The sequence below is a fragment of the Capricornis sumatraensis genome, chromosome 10, assembly GCF_032405125.1.
Source record: "Capricornis sumatraensis isolate serow.1 chromosome 10, serow.2, whole genome shotgun sequence".
In the NCBI taxonomy this organism is placed as follows: Eukaryota; Metazoa; Chordata; class Mammalia; order Artiodactyla; family Bovidae; genus Capricornis; species Capricornis sumatraensis.
The window spans coordinates 55985062-55998371 of record NC_091078.1 but is presented as its reverse complement, the minus strand read 5'-3'; the positions used below and the strand labels follow the sequence as shown (position 1 = coordinate 55998371).

Here is a 13310-nt window from a genome sequence, read left to right as displayed (position 1 = left end):
ACAATCATGATATTAATTCTTGGCTTAAGTTGTAAATAGTATCTAGTTATAAGGAAGACACAACTATCGATTTAAAATTGCAAAACTAGAATGTTGCACGGAGAAGTAGGAACAAATAATGAATAAAATACTACAAAACAATGATTAAAAAACAGCAGTTTTCCACCATTTGAAGATACTCAAGTGCACATATTTTTTTACACTAAAATAGGTTTATCAAATACGTGCTTTCTGTAACCAGTTATGGCTGATGCTATGGTGGTTTCCCACTCTGGTTTACATCTTTGTGTGAACAACTCCCTTGGAAACTGGGCAGAACTCATGACTTGCTTCTACCAACAGACTATGACAAAGGTTTCAAGACGTCATCCCCATGATTACATCATACTACATGGGGCCGTCTAGCCTGTAGAATCGCCTTGGGCTTTCCTTGATGCTTTGATGAAGTGGTCAGAACATCCGAGGGTCAAGAACTTCAGGTTGCCCCTAAAAGCTGAGAGCAGCCTTTAGGAGCTTGAAGACAGCCTACAGATGACCGAGCAATTTCTATTAAGCAAGAAGCCTCAGTCATAATTTCACAAGAAAATTAATTCTGCCAAAAACCCAAGTGAGCTTAGAAGCAATTTTTTTCCCCTAGTTGAGTCTTCAGGTGAGAATACAGCCCAGCCATGAAACTGTACTGCATGAGCTGATTGCAGTTTCATGAGACCCTAAACAGAAGACAGTTTAACTTTGCTCAGACTCCTGCCCCCAACAGGAAAAGTTAGAGGAAGTGGACTTCAAAACTAAAAACTTTTGTGTATTAAAGTACACTATCAACAGAGTAAAAAAAAATCAACCCGTGGAATGGGAGAAAATATTTGCAAATCATATATCTGATAAGGGATTAGCATGTGGAATATATAGAGAACCCCTGAAACTCAACAACAACTACAACAACACATTCAAAGACGGACAAAGGACTTGAACAGCTGCTTCTCCAAAGATATACAAATGATCAAAAAACACATGAAAAGATGCTCAACATCACTAATCATTATAGAAATGCAAGTCAAAACCATAATGAGATAGTACCACTTACCCACTAGAATGGCTACTGCTTTTAGAAAGAAACAAAGAGGGAGAATCTTTGACACAAGTGTGTCAAAGATGCAGAGATATTAGAACCTTTGTACACTATAAAATGGTGCAGTTGCTACAGAAAATGGTATGGCAAGTCTTCAAAAAATAATCACAAAATTATTATATGATCCAGCAATTCCACTTATGGGTATACATCCAAGAGAAAAGCAAGCAGGGCTTCAAACAGATATATACTTGTGTTCAAAAGCATTATTCACAGGAGCCAAAAGGCAGAAGCAACCCAAAGGTCCATCAACAGATGAATGAACAAAATATGTTATATATCTATATATGATAAAATATTATTCAGCTTTGAAATCAAGTGAAATTCTCATACATGCTACAACATGGATGAACCGTGAAGACATTATGCTAAAGGAAATCAACTAGCTATTTTATAAGACAAATACTCCATGAGTCTACTTACATGAGGTGTCTAGAGCAGTCAAATTCATACGGACAGAAGGCAGAATGTGGTTACCAGGGGCTGGGGAGCAATGAGGATTACTGTTGAATGGGTGGAGAGTTTCCCTCTGGGAAGAGGAGAAAGTTCTGGAGATGGATGGTGGTAATGGCTGCACAGCAACGTGAATGCTGTTGTGCAGCCATTACTTTAAATTGCTGAAAATGGTAAATTTTATGTTACATATATTTTACCACAATTAAAAAACCACTTTGGATAGAGAGCAAAGGATGAGTGTAGTAAGACAGCAGGATAGAATCTTCTCATTTCCTTGACTATCCACCTGGACATGGGGAAAAACACCTCATCTAAATCGGATTTCTTGGGACATCCCGGGTGGTCCACTGGTCAAAAGTCCACCTGCCAATGCAAGGGACACAGGTTTGATCCCTGGTTCAGAAATCACATGGCCCCCCACATGCTGGGGGGCAATTCAGCCTGTGGGCCACAGCTTCTGAGGCCTGTGCTCTAGAGCCCACGCTTGTGCCGAGAAGGCCACACCACAACTAGGGAAGGCCGGTGTGTGGCAACGAAGACCCAGTGCAGCCAGAGGTAAATCAATAATTTGTTTTAAAATGGGTTGTTTTTCTATTTTTAGTCCCATAATCTTTGGATCATTTAGCAACAACATGTATGCTTACTAATTATGTTGTGATTATACAAGAAACAACACAATAAATACAATGTTGTTACCATGAGGGATTAAACCATTTAACAGAGAAATAAACACTTCAACATCCCAATTCCCTGCACACAGCATAGTTTAACTGCTCCTAGCTGCTAAAATGTTTCTATTGAGAAAAGTGGGAGATGTAGAAAGAATAACAAAGTGATCAGAACAACTTAAAAGTTAAATTTGTTTCCTAAAGCTGTAATTTTATATCCAAACCAGTTACAAATTTCCTGTTCCTAGTGAAGGAAAACTAAGATGGAGAAGGTTCAAACTGAAAACAATGGGAAAAGATGACTGTGATTTTTAAAGCAGGATTTTAATAATCTACTTCTGAGAAAATAAAAACACTGTGATAAGCTCTTGAACTTCAAGGTTTTCCCAACCTCTTTTCTGCTCTCCCTCTGCTCTGCTCTCATCTCACTCTTTTTTTTGGAGAAGGGGAAGGCAGGGAAGGGATATAACAAGATAATAGGAACATGACAGATAACAAGAAGAAAGAAGAGAGAAAAACAGTGATTATTTTTTCTACTCACACTGAATACTAAATACATCCTCATCATCAAATGCTAACAATCCAAATTTCTGAGGGAAAGGAAAAACTCAGTTTTCTGGAGTGCCAGCCTACTCTAAAGCAAAAGAAAGGAAACCGCCTGCAGGTTTTGCATCTCTAAATGCAGCCTGTGTGCCAAATTCTGCAAACCACCTCCACTCTAACCAAGGATTTGGATAAATACGGTGACATGAGCCTTGATCAAACAAGTGGCACGCTAAGCTCTTTAACAGCTTTCTGGCCTAAGAAGCTCTGAGATCAGTTAAAGAACGTCAAACCCAAGCACTTTACTCACTAAGTACAGAAACACCAAGGTTTCATGAGAAAACATCTGGTACAGAAAGGCAGCTATGCTGGAACACAACATCTGGTAATAAACCAAACATTTAGAGTGAGAAGTTTCTGATATTATACATGGGGCTGCACAGTTCTATAGGAAGAAGAGAATGAGAATTGGGGAAGAAGCTTATTTTCCTGCATAAACTCAATAATCCTTTTTAAGGTCTCTGAACTGGACTACTATTTCAACTCGGGGCATGGCCTCCCTACTGGGGTAAGAGTAATGTTTTCCCCTGGTGTAGAGCATTAGACGGATCCTTGCCAAACACTCAGAACCAGACATGACATCAAGACTGCGCTCTTCCTTGTGCATTCTTCTACAATGCTGCCCTTGTTAGCTTTCCTTAATCAAGCTCAGCCCGCACAGAGGGAAAACAAGGAACCCTGGATCTTAGACATGCACGCTAAGCACATTTTCACCCCCAAACTGAGCCTTAATCTTCCGAAGGCAAATGTCCTTCATAAGCTCCCTCCTCTGTTGCCATCTTCCTAAACCGCAGGCCTTCCTGACTTGCAGTGGGGCCAGGACAGATTGTGGTTATGTGGTAGGCTCTGTCAGTAGAGTTTTGACAAGGCCTCAAAATAGACCCTGGGCACGGGCCAAGGAAACTGCCACTCACAAGTTCCAACTTTGTCCTCATGCATTAGCTCCCCAGCACTTCCTACCCGCCCCCGCCCCTGCCCAGTCTCTTCTTTCAAAAGAGTAAAGATTCTTGAACTCCTGCTAGTCTTGAGAGAGCTGTATAACACTGAAATTAAAAATGAAAATCTTCCTTATTCTGCTCAGGAACACTTTGCAGAATAAAGACTAAATCTGCACCTACCTTCTGCCTCGAGAAATTAATCCATCAATAGCATTCTGGTTTGTAAAATGATTTTGGATCTCAAACCCCACAGAGGTTTATTTTATTATAAATAGATTAGGATGTGGAAGGTAAAGGAAGCGAAAAAATAGGTCACTTATTTCCCATGTGACTAATATATGGCAGCAGACTTCTGCAGGGCAAGAAGTGAAACTGTGTATGTTTTTAATTGATATTGGTCATAAAATCCTAAAACAATCAAGCTACTACAAAAGGCACTCATTTAACTAGTATTACCAAATACAAATGAAGCAGCCTGTCTATGACAGCACAGTCTTCACAGTACATTCCTTCTGCCTTTACCAGTATGAACAAGATCACCCAGCTGTCACTCAAAGGTGTTTAAAAGTACCTTATAAAATACACTTGTAGTATATTTTCAAATTGCAAGGAGTAGAAAGGATACAAAGTAATTAACAGCTCTTTTCTCCTACAAGGTTAAGAAGAAAGGTAATTTCTATTATAAAATAAATCCCAATATAAGCTTGAAATAAATTTTTAAAATTTCACAATTTAAGTCCCAACCTTGCACTCACACTTCCAGAAGTAAATTCCATATACACACACACTGTAGCAAAGGCTTATATATGAGCTGTTCATTACAGCAGTGTTAGCAGAAAGTTAAAAACAACCTTGTTGTTGCAGTTTAGTCACTAAGTCGTGTCTGACTCTTTTATGACCCCATGGACTCTAGCCCACCAGGCTCCTCTGTCCATGGGATTTCCCAGGCAAGAATACTGGAGTGGGTTGCCATTTCCTCCTCCAGCGGATCTTCCTGACCCAGGGATGGAAATCTGCATCTCCCGCATTGACAGGCGGATTCTTTACCGCTGAGCCACCAGGGAAGCCAAATGTCTTGAACAGGGAATGTTAAACTGTGGGAAATGAGCAAGTTTTGTTTCATATACATTAGACAGGTCAGCTAGTCTTTCTTGAAAAACAGACGGACATATGTGCTAATATAGAATGATGTCTAAGACACATCAAAGGTCAGAATGAAAGGGACAGGGCATTTTTTTTTTCTAAACACAGGAGATTATATATGGAAGAGAAATTTTGGAGAGACACACAGGAAACCATTAACCGGAAACCAGCGCTTGGATTACGGAGTCGGGTGGCAGAGGGAGTCAAGCCTACAAGTTTATCATGGAAAGGAAACTTCCTTTTCACTATGGGACATTTTCTCTTAAAATGTTTTATCAATTTTAAAAAGTTCTACAAACAACTACTGAAGCCAGAAGGGGAGCACTCTCCTTCAGTGGATGCCAGTTTCCCACCTCTTCTTAATCATCTGAACTCTTTCTTATCTACCGCTCTTCCCATCTCTGCTGCTGCTGCTGCTAAGTCGCTTCAGTCGTGTCCGACTCTGTGCGACCCCACAGACAGCAGCCCACCAGGCTCCCTCATCCCTGGGATTCTCCAGGCAAGAACACTGGAGTGGGTTGCCATCTCCTTCTCCAATGCATGAAAGCGAAAAGTGGAAGGGAAGTCACTCAGTCGTGTCCTACTCTTAGTGACCCCATGGACTGCAGCCCACCAGGCTCCTCCGTCCATGGGATTTTCCAGGCAAGAGTACTGGAGTGGGGTGCCATTGCCATCTCCTTCCCATCTCTAGACCAAAACAAAAGCACACATATGGAGCAAATCTCAGAGCTTCCACAAGAAACAGAATCCCTTCTCCATTCCCCCAATCAAAACAGAGGTAAAACAGAACAAATGAAGGAGCGTCAGCATACAATAAACCCAGTTTTTAGCCCAGTGTTGGATTCCTTTAAGTCTGCCTTTATTTATTGAAGGCCAAAAAGTTTTTAAAGTGAAAGCACAATGTGCAACACAAATCGTTTCTGATGGTGCCCTACCATCTTAAAAAGAAAAAGTGGAGGAAAGGGCAACGTTATTTTACTCACAGGGTGAATTTTGCTCAACCCTTCTTTCTGAAGTTTTACAAGCTGAGTTTTGAATAATGGTCATAAACTTTTTACTGTATTTCTAACTGAATAAGGTGGTACGTATTTCCGGTTAAAAGACCATCTCTCCATTCAGATTCTCCAGAGAGAAAGCAAAGGCAAAGGTCTATGCAACCGCCTATTTGTAGGTACGATGGAAAGTGAACCTGCGGTGAGGACAGAATGTGTTTCCTCTAAAATGATCCTCATCAACATTCCCAACATGGTGCAGGGAGATTTCTCCCCCACTCCCCCATATCTTTGATTCTGTTCCTCTTCACACTAGGAGCAGGGTAAACAATTCACAAAGAGCTTTGCGAGAAACTGCTCCCTCTCATTTCTAGTAAAGATCTGTTGTTGTTTTGAGAGAAAAAGAATCTACTTTGCCAAACATATTCTCTGAATCAGTTTTTCCCTTCATTGTGGAGATGCTTAAATCCTGACCTAAGAAGGATTCTCTTACAAATCTACCCATCAGGACTGTCAGTTCGGGTCGTTTCCACAAGGGATTTTCCAAAAGGGAATCTCTGTTCAACTGGAAACTGAAACTCACTATTAGCTGGACAAAAATCAAAAGCAATATTAGGGAACACTCTGAATATAAGAATGGATATCCAAGGAAATAAAATGCCAAAATTTAGTTCAAGAATTAAAAGAATTTACTAAGCAAGATCAACAGAGCAAATTTACCATTACTTAATAACTGATAATTAACTATAAAGTTCTTTATAAATCGACATAAAATAAGCTGATTTCCAAAAATAGAAGAAATCAGGGCTAAGAGTATCAAGAACTCTGTGATTCAAAGTCATTTTGCTTAGCAACACTTTAAAAGCCAAAAATGATCAAGTTACATTCCAGTAATAAAAAGTTATTTCTAATTTAAGATGAATTCATTCCCATAATGAATCACTACTTTAATATACACTTTCTTCTATGACAGAACTGAAAGAGGAGCTCTGTATAGTCTTCCCAGGTGTATCGGTGGTAAAGAATCCGCCCACCAGTGCAGCAGAGGCAGGTGAGAGAGAGCCCTGGGTCAGAAGATGCCCTGGGGGGAGGAAACGGCAACCCACTCCAGTATTCTTGTCTGGAGAATTCCACGGATTGGACTCTGGAGTCTGGTGGACTAAAGTCCGCTGGGTCACAAAGAGCTGGACACAACTGAGCACGTATAAAGTCTCATTCCACCTTTTTAAGGGCAGATTTTCCCAAATGGGTAAGGTCTTTCCCTCAAAAGACTGCTTGTTCTCTGTACTGCAGATTCTTTGAGTGAACTTTTTCCTACCTTAATGATGGTAGCTGTCCTTTTCACTGACATTTATTTTGTTTCTAGACATTTATCTTCCTGGAGTGGGTAGAATCACAACAATCCACTTAGGAACTAACTGTTCTAAATCCTAAAGCTTCTGCAAAAGTCCACTATTTGTTTCTCTACCATACTTCATGATAATAATTATGAAGCAACAAACCTAACAAAAGCCTCAATGCAACACTTCCTAGGAGTGAAGGTATCTAATTAAACAGGCAGTAACAAACCTCAAATTTTCCTCTATTCCAAGTTTAAGAACCCTATCAATGATTCATTCACACAGCGAGTGACCTAACTTCCTCAATGAATCACACTTTCTGAAATTCTTATTCTACATGAGTATAATAGTCATCATCTCTACATGTGTTGAACACAGCATGAAGTTGGTTAAACTAAGTTAATTTTGTAAGACCTTCAAACCACAGCGAACCTCAAGTCCCTGCCAAGTAACACTTATCTGCAACACTTTGCCTTTTCCAAAAATTGCACCTCTCCAAACAGATGCATTCCCAAAATAAACATTTAATCTTGAAACACTTATTTTAAACACTAATTAAGACCTGATTCATCCACACCCTGCCCTCCATCTCTCTGGTTCCACTACCGCATCCCCATTCTCCTCCCATTGTGATGCCGTGAAAAAGTAATGGATCCTGTTATCCTCACACTCATCCTTCAATCAATGAACCTACACTACACTTTTTCTTTTTAGGGCATAAGTGCTGAGTCATTAAATGGAAACTCTAAGAAAAAAGAGCTACAAGCAGTTTAAGTTTAGGATCCCATTATTTCTCTGGCCAGGTCTCCACAGCCTGATATTTGTATATCCCACGGTGAAAAAAGCAAAGCAAACACTTGAACTTTTTTTCCCCTCCCCGTCGAAGAAAGAACAAGAGATGGGCTTCCTTAGGTCCTTTGGCTTCCAGCAACATACCCACGGGCGCGAGAAGCAGGCCCGGCTGGAGCTATATAACTTAACAATCTGGGTGTGAATAACGCCTGGCCGTAGTCAAGCATTAACCCTGACACTCCTAACAAGCGCCTGTTCTGCTCCTGCTTCATTCAGTTCGGGTCAAGGAGGAAGGGAAAAAAAAAAAAATCCCATACAAGCTCTACGCCCTCCACCAGCCTGACACCTTTCCCCGGGTGGCCGGCCGGGGACAGACCGAGGGAGTGGTGAGTCGGGGAGAGGGAGAAGGAGCCCTAGCACCCAAAGAGCAGAGACAGCGGCCCGAGTTCATTTCTCCCACAATGGAAGTATCGCCGTCCCCGCTCGCGGATCGAGGCTGCGCGTTCGAGACCCGGCGTGATGCCCGAGGACGCCGCAGGCAGGGGGCGACCTCGACCCCGGGGCCCGCTGGAGGGGGCCTGGCCCCCAGCAGAGGTCGGCGGCAGCGCGGACTTCGCCGAGCTGCAGAGGCCGGGAAGCGGGGGCCCCGCTCCCCGCCAAGGCTGGCGGGAGGAGCGGCCCTTACCTGTGTTCGGGCGCGGGCTGTGGCTGCGGGCGCCGCCGGGAAGGGCCGGAGCGCGGCTCGCCGACCGGGAGCCTGCCGGAGCTAAGGGCGAGGGGCGCGGAAGCTAGACTCGGTTCCAGGTCCCCGGCCAGGCGGGCCGGGCAGGACGCGCGGCTCCCGGCGCCTACGGCCGGTTAGTCAGTCACGCCGGTGTCCCCTCGCCGCCGCGGCTGAGACAGCGGGAACCGGCCCCCGGGAGGAGCCGCAGCCCGAGCGGCGGGCGGCGGAGGCGGAGGAGGGGCGGGGCCACAGGGTCGGCGACCCGCTCACCCGGAAGTACTTGTGGTCGCGGCGGCGCGCGCTGTGCGACGGGCTTGACCCCCCGCGGCCGGCTGCGTGCCGCCGCAGAAGAGACTGGGGACCCCGAGTAGGGTGGTGGCTGGGGCGGCCTCCTGAAGTAGTTCCTCCAGGCCCGCGCGGTCCACCCCGCCCCTCCGCCCCCAGGACGGGGGTCGGGAATGTGAACTGATGCGCGTGCCCGTTGGCGGCTACCCCTTCCTCGGTCACCTCTAAACTGTCCCGCCTAGAGGGCTTGGGTGAGTGGGCCGGGGCGGCAGTTCTAACCGTTGGAACGTAGGTGGGTGGGTGCGGTCGAAGCGCTGGAAGCTTTATTTCCAACATGAATGATTTTGAAATGATTTCCGGTGAAGAATGCTGGGGGCAGGGCTGGGGGGAAAAGAGAGTCCGTTCAATATGTGATGGATTCGGAGCTGTCATTCAGTCCGAGAGTCTCAGTCGAGATCCACCAGCTTCAGGGCCCTGGAGAAAGACCAGAGGTCCTGCTCTTTGGGAAGCTCATCTTCTAGTGGGGTGGACGGATTTAAGCAAATAAGGTAATGACAGATTGCGGTGAGACTCCGCAGGTGATACACAAAGTGATGAGAGATCCTGTAGGCGAGACCTCTTCTGGCAGGAGAAGACCTCCAGAGGGAAGTGGCAGTTGGGCAGCCTCCTGAGAAGAAGGCACAAAACACTTCGATACAACTTTACATCCAGGACAGTAGTAGGTTCCAGGACCCGCTAAATAAGCCCATGATTCCATGTTAAGAACCTGGCTCGAATACCTTCTAAGGGCTGTTTGTGTGCTGCCCACCCCTGCGATTTCAGAAGGCTTGCTCACCTTTCAGAGTTCATGAGGGCTGGAGTGCAGCACTGCGAGGGAGGCGTGGATTACGGAACTGTGGTCTTTAGGCAGAGAGACACCAACAGGTGGCTTCATGGCAGGAGGATTCTCATACCATCAGCCTTGGAAAGACAGTCTCTAACCTCGCGCTCTTTTCTCTTTCCTTGTCGCTGTTTTTCTCAGACCTGTGAACAAATATTGAAACTTGTTTTTACCTGGGATCAAGAGGGGCTTAATGTCCCCAAAAGATCATACTATGTTACGATCTGAATAAAAGGATTAATGACGTGTTTTGCTAACTCAGTTAAACTAAAAAGCAGACTTGCAAGAGAGAACCTATTCAGGTACCTGAATAATACCAATAATCCAATAATGTTTATTAAGTATTAGTTTATATGACTGCATAATTAATGGAAAGACTGTTTGGAATGATATTAGGATTGGAAGGGACTTCCGTGGTGGTCCAGTGCTTGAGACTCCGTGCTCCCAATGCAGGGGGTCTGGGGTTCAGATCCATGGTTGGGGAACTATTAATAGATCCCACATGCCACAACTAAAACATCAGGCATATAACAATAACAAGGAAAAAGATTCTTCCAGCCACAGCTAAGACCTGGTGCAGCCAAATAAATACTACAAATACGTGTGTGGGTGTGTGTGCTCACACAGTATTGGCACAACATTCTACTAAACTCTTAAATATATTATCCCTTTCAGTACTAGGACAAACCTTGAGATATGGGAATTATTATACCCATTTTAGTAACAAAGTCATTGAGATTCAGGGAAATAATGATTTGCCTAAGGTAACAAAACTAGTAGATGAGAGAATGTGAAATTTGAACCTGAATTTGAAACTCTCGTCTTTCTGGCCCCAATACCCCTTTTACTTTATGCCGTGTTGCTGTAATTTTAATATTTAAGAGGGAAATATAAACGAAGCATCCAGCAAAGCAAATGTCTATGTTGCTCTTGTAATTTTATTATGAAAGTATACTTTAAGGTAAAATGCTATAAGGCAATTTTGGAAATTCTCTGTTTTTATTTCTCCCACAGTAGGATATTTGCCATCTGTTACCCAAAAGAAATATTTCACTTGTTTCACATGTGTCTTTTGAAGGCTCCCAAGAATGTTCCGATGCTAACATTTTGTTATTGTAAGGGGATCCTTACTAAATGCATCACTCTGAACTGTTTCACAAGCAGTCTTTCCCTGCACATTCTTTTCACCAAAAATATGTGTTCCCAGATCTTTATGGAATATTCTGACATGTGAATGCCCCCAGGTCTATGTGAGCTAGCTGCTTTAGGGACATAGTAATAGATGAAGGAAAAAGTTTTTTTAAGCAATGAGGTGGTAGGATTTGTACATTTTTGTTCATTTCATATCAAATCCTTCACATTTTTCTTTGATGATGTCAAGACATAAAAGTTTTCCTTTCTCAAGAGCAGATACTCATTTTTACGGTTTTCACAAAATTGACTTTCGCAAACAATGCTATGTTTCACTCTACGCAGCTCTCTGGAAAACATTACTTCAAACATTAAAAATAGGATGCTACTTTTCAGAGCCCAATCTTTTTATTAGTAAAGTGTATGTATGTAAGCACACATTGGAAGCATTTTTAAAATTTTTAAAACTCCTTACAAACCTGTGGAAACCTAGCAAAGCAACTGTCTTTGTTTACATTTATTTGCTTTACGTTCTGTTTCCAAAAATGCTTTCTTATCTAGACTTACTACTTTTTCTTGCTTTCCTTTTTTTGGTGAGGAGGGGAATTATAGACTCACAAGAAGTTACAAAAATAATACAGAAAAGACCTCTTTACTCTTTATCCAGTTTTCCCCATTGGCAGCATCTTATATATCTATAAAACATTATTAAAACTAAGAAATTGACATTTCACTGTCTTTTGATTAGTAGTTTCTTTCTGTGTTTCATCATATTAAAAACTTACCATTTTGCAACAATTCATTTTTGGTATATTTGGCTCTTTTCTCTTTCCTAAATTAGCAAATGATAATATTAATAAGCTTGCCACAGTGCTTGTCTAGAATTACAAGTTTACTAAAAAATTTTGTGAGTCAGCACACTTAAAATGTGATTTATATGTAAGATTTTTGCTTTTTCTGCTTATATTGTACCATATCTTCCTGCCCTAATAAACCTATAAATTTATACAACTTGAAAATGTGTGTTTTAATATATACCCTCTGACCACTGAAATATTTGCAAAGAGATTTCTATTAAGGAATGCGAAAGTTCTCATTTGACAGAAAAGGGAGAAAAAGTTTGTAAACATCTAATTATTCACATGAGAATGCTATGATCTGTTGGTTCGGAAGCCATATCTCATGGCTAATTCTGACTCCATTTGGATTCTCCTAGAGAGAGCAGCTCATCCTTTCCTCTACCAGACAGCAAACAAAGGAAAGAGAAGTGTAATTTCCTTTCTTAAGTCTCAGTGATGTAGGAAAGGATGATGAGAAGGAAGAGTTTGGAGTTTCGTGTTGTTCGGTTACTAGGTCGTGTTCAACTCTTTACGACCCCATGGACTGCAGCACGCTAGGCTTCCTTGTATCTCCTGGAGTTTGCTCAGATTTATGTACACTGAAGCAGTGAAGCTATCTAACAATCTCATCCTCTTTTGCCCCTTCTCCTTTTGCCTTCAATCTTTCCCAGCATCAGGGAGTTTGTCGTAGGTATCAGTTTTGTATAAATGCCTCATCGCGATGATCAAGTGATGCTCTTCTGTGTTGGATGCTCTGTAAATGAGTAATCGAACATGCTTCGCGTTATGGCTCATTTACCAAACTTACTTGCCTACTGTGTACCAGGCACCCCAGTTTCGCACTGCTAACATAGGAACACAACAGGGTCTATTTTTAAAATGAGTATTAAGCTCTTCCTATGTGCCATCTATTTCCCAGATGCTAGGGATTCAAGGAGGAGTAAAAAGAAAGCTGTGTGAGAAGAAAGTCTTCTCTCATGAAACTTACTGTCTGGTAAAGGAGATAATCACACAAAATTCACTCTATAATCCTCAGGTGTTACTAAGGGTAGGTATGTGGTGCCTGAGGGTGAGGAGGAGGTAGAAGACCCCAGACTGAGAAGCTGCAGCTGGTCTCTTGCTGATGCTTCGAGATACGGCACCAACAGGAGCACTGAGCCCTGAATGGGTGCATTCTCATGGGTTTCTTAGTCTGACACACGTGCAGAGAAGGCCCTCAGTCTAGCGGAAGGACAAAGCAGGCAGAAGTCACCAGCTGGAATCCATCTCGGCTGCGAAATTTGTGCCCAGGACCAAGTGAGATGATGATTGGACAGAACTCCCCCCTCCCCGAAAACTGCCCCTGTGTTAACAGTCTAAGCCGACCCTGTTGGGGGCAACTCACTCCAAGCTC

General features: G+C 42.8%; 1 protein-coding gene across 1 annotated transcript in view; it reads right to left on the bottom strand.

Moving 5' to 3' along the window:
• LRRFIP2 (LRR binding FLII interacting protein 2) overlaps window positions 1-8843 on the bottom strand; it is a 108688-nt gene extending 99845 nt beyond the window's left edge. Inside the window, exon 1 of the mRNA XM_068981625.1 lies at window positions 8744-8843. The gene's annotated coding sequence lies outside the window, so the exon portion shown is untranslated. The remainder of the gene's footprint in view (window positions 1-8743) is intronic.
• Between the last annotated feature and the right edge of the window lie 4467 nt (window positions 8844-13310).